Source organism: Schistocerca cancellata, chromosome 8, assembly GCF_023864275.1.
Source record: "Schistocerca cancellata isolate TAMUIC-IGC-003103 chromosome 8, iqSchCanc2.1, whole genome shotgun sequence".
Taxonomy (NCBI): Eukaryota; Metazoa; Arthropoda; class Insecta; order Orthoptera; family Acrididae; genus Schistocerca; species Schistocerca cancellata.
The window spans coordinates 524701934-524715247 of NC_064633.1; positions in this window are offsets into that span (position 1 = coordinate 524701934).

The window sequence follows — 13314 nt, forward strand, 5'->3', positions numbered from 1 at the left end:
GGCAACATGTGGTCTTGCTGAAAAATGGAGTCTGGGGGGTTGTGCAGAAAGGCTACGCCTATGGGTCGCAAGATGTCATTCACATAGGTCACACTGGTCACAGTGCCCTGCATACGCACCAGCTGTGATCTGCGGTCGTACCGAATAGCATCCCACACCATAAGGCCGTGAGTTGGTGCTGTCTGTCTTATGTGAATACAGAGATGTCGCTCCCTTGTCTGTGGCGAACCACAATGCGACCATCATTTTCAAACAAACAGAACCAGTATTCGTTCGGAAATACTACCTGATGTCATTTCTGTCCCCAGTGACCTCGTTCCATTGTAAGACGTGTATATTTCTATTGATTATTGTCAAATCACAATTTATGAAAGATGTTTATATTTTATTAATAGGATTAAGTAGGAATAATTAATATTTGTCATGTTGGAAATAATTGTGGTAGCAGGGAATGTCTGCACCAAAGTATTGTTGACATAACTTTAAAAAGGGCGGGAGAAACCGCGTACGGATACATTTTAAGAAAAGAGCGGGAAAGACCGCGCATTGATACATTTTGTAATGGTAGCAGGGATTGTCTGCACCAGAAAGCATTGTTGGCAGCAGAGACAGCACTTTAGCGTTCGTAGGAAGTCAGTAGTAAGTGAGATATGAAGCGAGTTGGTAGCAGGTCTGAAGCGAGAGGTTGAGAGGAGTAGTGTGCCTGCCAGCCACCAGCTATGATTTACAAGAGATTATAAACGGATGTACAGAGACATCAACTAACTATTATCATAAGAGGAACTAATATTATTGAATTATTTTCTTTGCGAAACTCAAGACTACTGAAGGTATGTATGCGCAATGCTAGTTGTAAGATCATTGTAAAAAGTAAGTCCCATTTGAACGTTTGTAAAATTATTTCATTACCAACAGTAAATATTTGAAGCGTTTTCAGAATATAATTAATTTTTGCCAGCAGTGTTGCATTACTGATTATAGTCCATCCCAAAAACCATCAACATAAAACATTGCAAAAATTTTATTGTTATCAAGAAAAAGTGTAACTATGAATTACGTAACTTCAGTCAAATTAATTAAAGAATAACGTCAGCTTTGCTATTAAGGAATAATGTCAGCTTTGGTAATAAATACAGCCACTTATTATGAAAGCCCACCAGCAGCTAATAGAGTATAGTAAAACAGAGTAAGTATATTCATGTCGCAGTTCGATGTAGCAGTCAGATGGCGATCCAGTAGCGGTAAAAAAGGTAAGGAACAGTTTTTGGTTATTGCAGATAACGACTGAGGGCCACGACGACGACACATCCTATGTTTCGTCGAAATAATCAGAAAATCACTTTTAATAAGCAGCATTTAAATTTGTATGCGAAGATAGAGAAAGAGAATAAATTTCAAAGGGAAGATTTCATTTGTTATTATTAAGCAAGAGATAGAAATCCTAAGGAAAGGTTTCATAATTTATTGTAAAAGGGAAGGTCATCAATAACAAAAGAGATAAAGAGGAGACGGGAAGGTTTCACCATTCAGCATTGCCAACTAGCATCTTAGTCAAAGGTAGGCCGAGAAGTGAAGGTCGCGCACGTAACGCATGCCTTAAAAAAGGCGACGGTCTGTCAAACCTGGTAGTGAACTGTGTGTTGCTGTGTCCACCATTGCGCCAGAGCCGAGGACTCAGATCTGTCCTGCAATGCCGTTGGGATGAGGTGTCGATCTTCTCGGAGTGGTGGGGAGAGGGGGGCGGGTGATATGGGTGGTGCGACCTGACCCATCTCATCATGTTCTACGGCCCTCCGGGAACCATTCTGCACACAGCCGTTGCACTGCTAAAATACTTCGTTCCCCAGGAGGAGCAGTTACCTGGATGGATGCATCATATCCTTTCATGCCAATAACGCACCCTCTTTCAGACCCACTAATTTGACGGTACGGTTCGTAGAAACGTCTGCGAGGGCTTCCTTCACGTCTCTTCAAGTCACTCTGATCCATTACCTTCGGTTGGCAGCTACAACGAGAGCTGCAGGCACATTTTAGCGGTAAGTGGAGTTGCGCCGCGATGTCGATATTGACCTTGAACGCTCGGGGCGACATGGTTCAAACGCTGCCGAACATACTAATGTACATGTCCTGTGGATATGAACGTCCTATCTCTACTCGTGCAAGGTGTTCTGTTTTTTCTCGACATGAGTATTATTGGTGCCGATTATGATCAGCCTCAGTGATTGCAAACATTAAACTGGCAGTTCCCATCTTAATAATCTCACCACATTGGGTAGCTGTTGCATGTGGAAGTGTTCTGTAACTGGGTTACATAATGACAGAGATAGGAGATTCGCTTGATTCCAGGGCAGTCCCCAGAGGGTCGATTCCGTTTCTAAGAGGAGTAACCGGGCAAGGCAGGTACCGATCGCCAATGGTCTTGGGCGTTTTCCCTGAGCTCGATGGTCAGTACAGCATGCAACTTCATTGTCTCTACCATAAAACGCCGGTGTAATGAGCCGCGACGAAAACTTGGTCCTGTGCAGAATACTGTTCATATTTACAAGCCAAAGCATTTAGATGAAAGCACGATGCTATAGAGTTTAGTTTGTTGTGGCCAGCAGCTTCCCTAGAAAGCACGAGAGTGGGATGCCACACGCAGATAAAGATCTGTTTTCTTTCTTTTTTTTTCTTTTTTTTAAGACATACAGTAATTTTCGTTTTAGAATTTCTTTTCTCCGTATGCCGGGGCAAGGTTCTTAATTTGTGACGCACTGGTGAGGGAATAGAGCAGTGACTTGGCAGTTCCTGACGGGACTGTTGACGCCGTCACACCGAAGAAGCGGCACACTTTCTCGTGAACGCCCTGCAGACAAGCAAACCTAAAGCCGTCGGCACACGGACCGTGCTGTCGAGCGTTAACGTTGAGCGTGCCGAGTTCAACGTGCCGGTGAACGCTCAGAAACGATGCGACTTGTGCATACGGTACGTGGGCCCCAACGTGGTATACGCGATCGCAACGCACTAGTTGAGGGATGCTTCTAGTTCGTAATCACACTGTTCACTCAACGGGCGCGCTTAAAATTCCCACGCTATCTCTATTAAAACGCATATTTCCTCCATCGTCCACGAAAAGGAAAGTACCATGTCCAATCAACAAGGACACAGGCTTACAAAAGTTCCATTACAAACAGTGCGGTACAAATTTGGAATACTTCTCCGCATAAGATAAACATTATTTCATAATTCCCATATTTTAGTAAAATCCCAAGATCAGTCTTACTTGGTCACCGTTCCTACACAGTAGCAGAATCTTTGCAACATGTGAATTACGAAGCATAAAAGGAAAACGAGCAAAATATCTTTATACAAATAGCGCAAGCTGTCCTGTAATTAAGCCAATCGAACCAAGTCACTCCTCACAAAAAGGTGAGCTTATATTTACATAACATCAAATATTGTAGCATATACTTATATTAAACTAATAATAAAGTAACAGAACTAAATAAAAACGCGAATGTTAGGAAAAAAAGTATTTGGTCGCGAACCACCGCCCCTACAAAGGCTTGTTATCAAACAGAGACCAGCGTCTCTCATTACGCTAAACCAACAACAGGTTCACGCATTTTAAAAATATTGCTTTACCTCTTCCTAAAAACGTTAATCATAGATAATTATGTTATTAACTGAAATTTAATTATAACAAATTGTACGAAGAACCATGCATTTTGGGTGGATCTTCAGTGTGTCGCTGCCTTCAAATAGCCTACTCTCATAATACGCTCGTTACAATAATTCTTTTGCCATGAATATGATGTTTCTCATTAATTTATTGGAACGACTCACACAACTAACAAAGGGTTTTCAGTGATTCTCAATTTGCTGGTGCTCAGAAACGGCATATATACATATAGGCTTGAAATGGATGCCAATATGGCGCCTCACAACTCTGTACTGAAGGGAGACGGCGTGCGTGAGACGTAGGTGGCGTTGTGCCATCTCATTGGTCAACGCTCAGACGCACGCTCAGAATATCTGACATGCCAGATATTGCTCTGCACGTTCGGAAAGACTCCCGAACGTGCTATTCCACGCTGTGACGTCAGAAACTCGGCACGCTCAACGCTCAACGTTCGGATGCACGGTCCGTGTGCCGACGGCTTAAGCTCTACAGTGACAGCTAAATCAAAGTGTTTCCAGCTGCGCTCGGCGGTGATAAACCTGCGGTCCGGCAGAGCCCCGGCATGTCAGAACGCGGGGCGTGACCGGGACGAGGCCACGGCGGAAGGGTCGCGACCTTTGGCTTTGACCGCCTGACCCCGGCGCTTCCGGGGCGGCTGTGTAGCTGGCGTGACGTCACCAGGCCAGCCGCGCAAATAGCGGCAGGTAGCGGCCTGCTCGCAGGTTCGGCACTTTGCGGCGAATTTGAGTCTTGTGAAACCGCGAGCTGCTTTTAGAGTAGTTGATACCAGCTTTTATGACAATGAGACAATTTGCGCTGAGAGGAAACTCACGTGAGTCAACATTCGCAAGAAAGCTTAGCACTGAGCAAAATTTTAAGATAAAGGTTCAAGGCGCCTGGTTTTGAAATGTTGAAAGATAAAACCTGGTTAACTTTCAATTAAATAAAATGGACATATTCTTCAACCAAGAAATAATGTGTCATTGAGGTGACTGGTCCTACTTATGTCTAGCAATGGATTTTACAATCAGTTTTACAACAGTGAACGTTCGTTGTAACCATGCTCGAAGTTTATCCAGTTCTTCAATTCCGTTTTCATTCCTGCCGTAGTTAAAAATCTGTTTTTTGCCGCCTGTATGTTGTGACGAAAATAATCTGTGAATTTAAAGCTTTTTTTTTACGTCATCATTCTTACGACTGGTCTAATGTCTTGCCACATGTCCTATCATACTGACTCCCCCCTTTTTTCATTGTTTTCGACACATTACAGTCCTGGCCGATTCTTTAGAAAACCTCCTCGTTCCTTATCTTTCCAGTCCAGATAGATTACTACACCCTTCTATAGGATCGCATATCTTCTAATCCGGTTTGCCACAGAGTACGATACACTTCTATATAACGCTGCACTCCAAACACACATTCTCAGGAATTTCTGCCTCAAGACTGCCGTTCGACGCTAGCAGACCTATTTCGGTCAGGCAGACACCCTTTGCTTGAGCTAGTCTGATTGCTATATCCCCTTCGTTTCGTCCGTCTTGTGTTATTTTGCTTCCAAACTAGTAGAATTCATTCATATCGCCTGCTTCGTGGTCCGCAATTTTTATGTTACATTTATTTCTAATCTCATTTCTTCTACTAAGGAAGCACAATTTCGTATAAAATAAAGATTCTGGCCTACTTCCACTCTACAACACACTGTCGAGCCAAAACGTCAAGATCACCGCACAACACGACACTGAGTGCCAAGGGGCCAGCGAGATGTATCGGCCCTGCAACGGACTTGTGACGTCACACTAGTAGGCCTGCCCGGCACACTTCGAGAACGTACCGCTCCGTGCGGGGCCCACGGCAAATTCATATTTAATTGAAAAGGTACCGACTAAAGATTTTAATTTTGTGGTGTGCTATCGAGAACTTGGATGCATTTAAACGCGCAGTCAGATCTGAAACAGTTACTCGCTCCCCGCCAGAGACGGCTACTGGTACCTGTAAGACCCGCCGTGTGACGCGCTGTCACGAACGCACCGCGGCCTGTCCTTTTTCGTACGTCTCGAGTGCCACCTGGTGACGCCGTGGTCACGTGACACGGTAAGGGAAGTGTAAAAGAGAAGCAGACACAATCTAGTGACAGTGCGGGCCGTAAATGGGGAGATCCACTGACGTGAGCGAGTCTGACAAAAGATAGGTTGGTATGACCCAGCACCTGGGAACGACCATCTCGGCAACGGCGAAGCTAGTTGGCTGCTCACGTGCTACTGTCGTGAGCATGCATGGAAAGTGCTTGAAGGACGCTAAAGCTACGAGTCAGTGGCACGGTGTTGGACGTCCACACTTCTTTAAAGCACGTGGAGTTCGGAGGCTTGCCGATTCTGTAAAGCACAGTATACGGCAGAGTACGGACAAGTGTTTCTGAGCGCACTGGTCAGCAACTGATGGTTAAGATGAGGCTCCATTGTAGACGATCCCTACGGGGTTGGGTGCACGAAATCATCGAGACTTGGCCGTGGATCAGTGGAGAAGCGTCGGCTAGCCCCATAAATGGCGGTTCTCGTCACAGCAGGTCGATGGCCATGTCGCGATACGCCGTCATCCAGGAGAACGCTGTAGAAACGTGCACCACGTCACGGACACAGGCCTGTGGGGACAGAATCAGGCTAGGGATTCATTCTCCCGAGCTTCCACCGCACACATCTGGGACGCTATCGGGCGCTCTCAGATCAGTGGTTCGTAACTTAATGCAACCGACATCTGGTAACACACACACCTCCAGAAACTAACAGTGGACTTGTTGAATCCATGCCAAGCAGACTCGCTGCTGTGTTTCACTCCAAATGTAGACAAGCACGCCATTATCAGCTGACTATAATGATTACATCAGCGTAGGTACATCGTAGCTGATAAGTACTCAACTAGGGGAGACCATTTTTATGAGATTTGTACGCATTATTTTGCTGCCGGGCAGGTTGTATCCCAATAAATGCGAATCCTTCCTTTATCCACATCTTTAGTAAATTTAACATGGTCGGGAACACGAAAAATAAACACAGCTGACTGTTGCTACTGGAAAGTTACAGAGCCCAGAGCAATTTTGCATTTCAGTTGCAAGAGAGTAGCCAAACGGCGAAAGAGTTTTCATACTTCACAAGAGATGGCTCTGGATAAATTTGATGTTAGTCAATATACATTTCATGTTGTACTTTCTTCAAATTGTTACTGAATTTGTCAGTTTTTCTGTGTTGAAACAGAATGCAATTCCGATATGCAAAGATCATTCTTTTCTTAAGAGGGCAGCTGCTCCTTGCTGTTTATGCACTTTGTATTGCCTGTGAATATAGCGGTTAGTGTACCGTTTGAGAGGAGCACGTGACATGTGAACACAGACTTCATTCATTGTTCCGTTTCGACATTTTAGTCCAAAATGTGCGAGGTGCCGGGGCAAGCAGTGTATTTAACACTAAATACTTCTAGAATCTCCACATGTAAATGATGCTCTAAGCCCCCCCTATTCTAACTCCGACTTTTGCTGTTGCACATGGATTAAAAAATATACGCGAACTGACTGTAATCAACCCTGCAAGTGGAGTAGAAAAGAGTTTGGCACCTGCAATAATTTAATTTGATAAATAAGTTAAATAAAGGAAGGTTTCATTAACGTAGTGAGAAATGATGGGTTGCTCTACCGATTAATAGAATGAAAGTTCTGTCCAAAATAACAATATGATTTATTAAGACTAAACACAAAATAATAAACAAAAACACATGAAACATTCATAATACATCAATGTCGGCGTCTGCAAAGCATTCACTCGACTTCCTCACACCCGTCGGCTTAACCCTTTCCAGATCAGCAGAGCCCGCCTGTCACCGGACCACCCGGGTGACGAGAGACGCTGCGTGGGAAGTCCGCGTGTGAAGGAATAGCGACTTTTCACTGCATGCAATTAGAGAGGAAAATCGTAAGATAGAAATATGAGAGGGGGCTCATGCCACCTCTCAAATGTTTTCACGAAGGAAACAGAGGAGACCGGGTCAGATTGTCATAATCTACGATTTTTCGTGAGGCAGTATTTATAGTTTCTCTCTCCATCATTTGTGTATCCCATAACGTCCGTCTTGGGCTACATTTTCACAGAAACGTCAGCCCAAATAGCCTTTGGCTCTTCAGAAAAGCCGTGTGGGGTAGCTGAGCTGTCTGAGGCGACTTGTCACGGATCACGCGGCTTCCCTGTCGGAGGTTCGAGTCCTCCCTCGGGCACGGCTGTTTGTGTTGTCCTTAGCGTAAGTTGGATTAAGTTAGTTTAGGTAGTGTGTAAGTCTGGGGGCCGATGACCTCAGCAGTTTGGTCCCATAGTCCTTACCACAAATTCGATTTTCTTCAGAAAATCACGAGCCCGCTTCTTACATTTTACACACTGGATCCATTTTTGCTAAGCTTCACAGTTACAAAATGGTTAATGACAAACTGAACAAAAACAGGCGTCATTATCCTCCTATCCACAAACTGAGATTTATCATTCCGTCTTATTTTTGCTTTTTCACATAAAACTTTTCTATCTGAAAAATAACCAACTGTGGTGGAACGCAGGACTATCTTTTCGTCGTCAGTTTGAGCCCAGGGAATCTTCTCACAGTATCTTGATAAAGTTAGATGACTGGTTTGGCAATCAGCTTCAACTTTACGAATTTTTGTGGAAGAATTTCTCTTCGGTTTCTATTTTTTTCATGGGTTCCGCAACATTTACTGATACGAGAAAAAGAAACTACTGAAAAAAAGCCTGCTGCAGTTGGATGTCATACGAAGGGCTTATTACAATAGTGGTACAACTCCATTACCTCTACTTTTCTGCCTACAATGCTTCTGAAATTAATGATCCAAATAAATAGAAAAAATGGTTCATCTCTAGCAAGAAGCCATATGCTTGAATATTTCTGGTAACTCAACTGCAGATTTTTCAGCGCTCATTTAACTTTAGGACTCTGCATCTCAATATGAACAAAAATTAAATTGCACCACAATTGAAATAAGCCCTTCATATGTGACAAGCATCCCCGAAATTTTTAGAACAACCAACGTCGAACAAAAACTGAGCTCGAAAAAATATTTTGAACCATACTTCAGTGCTGAAACACAAGATTGTACAACTGTTATAAAATAATAAAAAACAATTGGGATTCAGACTTAAGAGATAAAAGACTGAAAAAAAGAATTAATTAATTATATCAATAAAGGAACACTTAAAACTGAAAAAAAAACTCCAATAAACACAGAATCTGAACGAGCAGTGGTAGTTGGAGCTAGAGCTAGAGCCTGCCTTGCCAATGTAGCTTCCTTAAGCCGTCGGCACACGGACCGTGCTGCCGAACGTTAACGTTGAGCGTGCCAAGTTCAACGTGCTGCTGAACGCTCAGGAACGATGCGACTTGTGCGTACGGTACGTGGGCCCCAATGTGGTATACGCGATCGCAACGCACTCCAGCGGCAGTTGAGGGATGCTTCTAGTTCGTAAATCAAACTGTTTACTCAACGGTCACGCGTAAAATTCCCACGTTAGCTCTATTAAAACGCACGTTTCCTCCATCGTCCACGTAAGGGAAACTACCATGTCCAATCAATAAGGACACAGGCTTATAAAAGTTCCATTACAAACAGTGCGTTACAATCAATTAAATTTCGGGGATGCAGCCGCGCAAATAACATTCCTCCACTGATATTTTGGCCGCGTATCGTCCGGCCATCCGGACAGTGACTCACAAGCTTGTGACTCATTCTTGAGGATGGCCGGACGATATGCGCCCGAAATATAAGTGGAGGTAATTTTATTTGCGCGGCTGCATCCCCGAAATTTAATCGATTATTTATTACGACGCGACAAGTTGAAAATGCTCAGTGCGTTACAAATTTGGAATACTTCTGCGCGTAAGATAAACATTATTTCATCATTCCCACATTTTAGTAAAACCCAAAGGGCAGTCTTACTTGATCACTGTTCCTACCCAGTAGCAGAATCTTTGCAACAGGTGAATTATGAAGCGTTAAAGAAATAGGAGCAAAATATCTTTATTCAAGTAGCGCAAGCTGTCTTGTACATTAAGCCAATCGAACAAAGTCACCCCTCAAAAAAAGGTGAACTTATATTTACATAACATCAGGTATTATAGTACATATTTATATTAAACTAATTATAAAGTATCAGAACCTAATAAAAACGCGTATGTTAGGAAGAAAAATTTGGCAGTGTTAAGACACGAACCACCGCCCAAACAATCAACTCATTCCGGGTAAGTGACGCTACTCATTATGCTAAACCAACATCAGACCTTCCGTATCTAATCATATTATGTTACCAGTTGCTGAAAACCTTTATCGTAGATATGTTACTAATTGAAATTTAATTATAACAAATTGGGGTCGACAGAAGCGTCCGATCCCACGCGTCGGATTTGACCCGTGACGTAAGGGTGTTGTGTGTGACGTCATGACGGCGCGGAGTTTGGTTTGAGTGTGGCTGTCTCCAGTTCTGTTTTATCTTATTTTATTTACTTTTCTGATCTGTTCGTTCTATCTCGTGAGATTTTTTTAAATTTAAAAACGCTTATTACTTATTTTAATTATCTGTTTCCTCCAATTTCTGTTTTAGTTTATTATATTTATCTTTCTGATCTGTTCGTTCTATCCCGTGAGATTTTTTTTTAAAAAGACAAAAAACACTAATCAGCTACTGAAGCATCTTTATCTTCTATGGGTTGCAGGGGTTACGACCCCTGGGGAGGTGGGTGGGTATTCATGCATGGCTGTCTTCACTTACACGTTGTAGCTACGCAAGGCGTCTAAATTTGTTTATATTTAGTTTGCCCCCCCCCCCCCACCTAAAACACCCCATTTCCCGCGCTTGTCCCGTTAGTGTCATTAGGCTTCTTGTGGAAATCCCGTGAGATTTTTTTTTAAAAAAGACAAAAAATACTAATCAGCTACTGAAGCATCTTTATCTTCTATGGGTTGTAGGGGTTACGACCCCTGGGGAGGTGGATGGGTATTCATGCATGGCTGTCTTCACTTACACGTTGTAGCTACGCAAGGCGTCTAAATTTGTTTATATTTAATTTGCCCCCCACCCCCACCTAAAACACCCCATTTCCCACGCTTGTCCCGTTAGTGTCATTAGGCTTCTTGTGGAAAGTGTGTGTGTTTGTTTTTGTTTCCGCCGTATTTGTGACGTCATGGGTCAAAGCAGACGGGCGGGATCGGACGCTTCCGTATTTCCACAAATTGTACCAAGAATAATGCGTTTTGGTTGGATCTTCAGTGTGTCGCTGCCTTCAAATAGCCTACTCTCATAATACGCAAGTTACAATAATTCTTTTGCCACGAATATGATGTTTCTCATTATTTTATTAGAACGAATCACACAGTTAACAACGGGTTTCCCAGTGATTCTCAATTTGCTGGTGCTCAGAAACGGCATATATACATATAGGCTTGAAATGAATGCCAATATGGCACCTCACAACTCTGTACTGAGGGAGACGGCGTGCTTGTGACGTAGGTGGCGTTGTGCCATCTCATTGGTCAACGCTCAGATGCACGCTCAGAATATCTGACATACCAGATATTGCTCTGCACGTTCAGAAAGACTCCCGAGCGCGCTATTCCACGCTATGACGCCAGAAACTCGGCACGCTCAACGTTCGGATGCACGGTCAGTGTGCCGACGGCTTTAAACTGTGCTTGATGCTTCCGTAAAAAGCGCTTAAATGTTGTTGGTAATCGAAAGTGAATTCATTTTATGCACTGAAAGGTTTAACAAAGATGTTAACTGACACGATTTCATACATGTATTACAAGAAAATGGAACAGAGGGAAGTACCGAACAATGACGTAGCAAATCAGACAACAATGGCTGTGGCAAAGGGTACAGTAGGCTAGGTAAGATTGGCTGCAATGAGAAACAAATGACTACCTGCCAAAGCGGTCAGACATCTGAGGTCTGGGGAGCCGATCGGTCAACTTACTCTCAACACACTGTACAGGCTGTTTCGCAAGATTACACTGACATTTCCTCAGTCCGTTTTTCAAATCAGTACTCATCCGGGTAGTTTTTATTTTTCACTGAAAGAAACTGACTTTTAATGTGGCCTGGAGGACAGCTGCAGCGTTCTTCTGGCACTTTCCCCACCACACACTCTGCTCGCTCTTCAGTTTGCAGACTATAGAACTTGGTACACTTTCTATCTACTATCTGGTAGAAATATACAGGTTCTACATCTACATTTATATTCCGCAAGCCACCCAACGGTGTGTGGCGGAGGGCACTTTACGTGCCACTGTCATTATCTCCCTTTCCTGTTCCAGTCGCGTATGGTTCGCGGGAAGAACGACTGTCTGAAAGCCTCTGTGCGCGCTCTAATCTCTCTAATTTTACATTCGTGATCTCCTCGGGAGGTATAAGTAGGGGGGAAGCAATATATTCGATACCTCATCCAGAAACGCACCCTCTCGAAACCTGGCGAGCAAGCTACACCGCGATGCAGAGCGCCTCTCTTGCAGAGTCTGCCACTTGAGTTTATTAAACATCTCCGTAACGCTGTCACGGTTACCAAATAACCCTGTGACGAAACGCGCCGCTCTTCTTTGGATCTTCTCTATCTCCTCCGTCAACCCGATCTGGTACGGATCCCACACTGATGAGCAATACTCAAGTATAGGTCGAACGAGTGTTTTGTAAGCCACCTCCTTTGTTGATGAACTACATTTTCTAAGGACTCTCCCAATGAATCTCAACCTGGTACCCGCCTTACCAACAATTAATTTTATATGATCATTCCACTTCAAATCGTTCCGCATGCATACTCCCAGATATTTTACAGAAGTAACTGCTACCAGTGTTTGTTCCGCTATCATATAATCATAAAATAAAGGATCCTTCTTTCTATGTAATCGCAATACATTACATTTGTCTATGTTAAGGGTCAGTTGCCACTCCCTGCACCAAGCGCCTATCCGCTGCAGATCTTCCTGCATTTCGCTACAATTTTCTAATGCTGCAACTTCTCTGTATACTACAGCATCATCCGCGAAAAGCCGCATGGAACTTCCGACACTATCTACTAGGTCACTTATATATATTGTGAAAAGCAATGGTCCCATAACACTCCCCTGTGGCACGCCAGAGGTTACTTTAATGTCTGTAGACGTCTCTCCGTTGATAACAACATGCTGTGTTCTGTTTGCTAAAAACTCTTCAATCCAGCCACACAGCTGGTCTGATATTCCGTAGGCTCTTACTTTGTTTATCAGGCGACAGTGCGGAACTGTATCGAACGCCTTCCGGAAGTCAAGAAAAATAGCATCTACCTGGGAGCCTGTATCTAATATTTTCTGGGTCTCATGAACAAATAAAGCGAGTTGGGTTTCACACGATCGCTGTTTCCGGAATCCATGTTGATTCCTACATAGTAGATTATGAGTTTCCAAAAACGACATGATACTCGAGCAAAACACATGTTCTAAAATTCTACAACAGATCGACGTCAGAGATATAGGTCTATAGTTTTGCGCATCTGCTCGACGACCCTTCTTGAAGACTGGGACTACCTGTGCTCTTTTCCAATCATTTGGAACCTTCTGTTCCTCTAGAGACTTGCGGTACACGGCT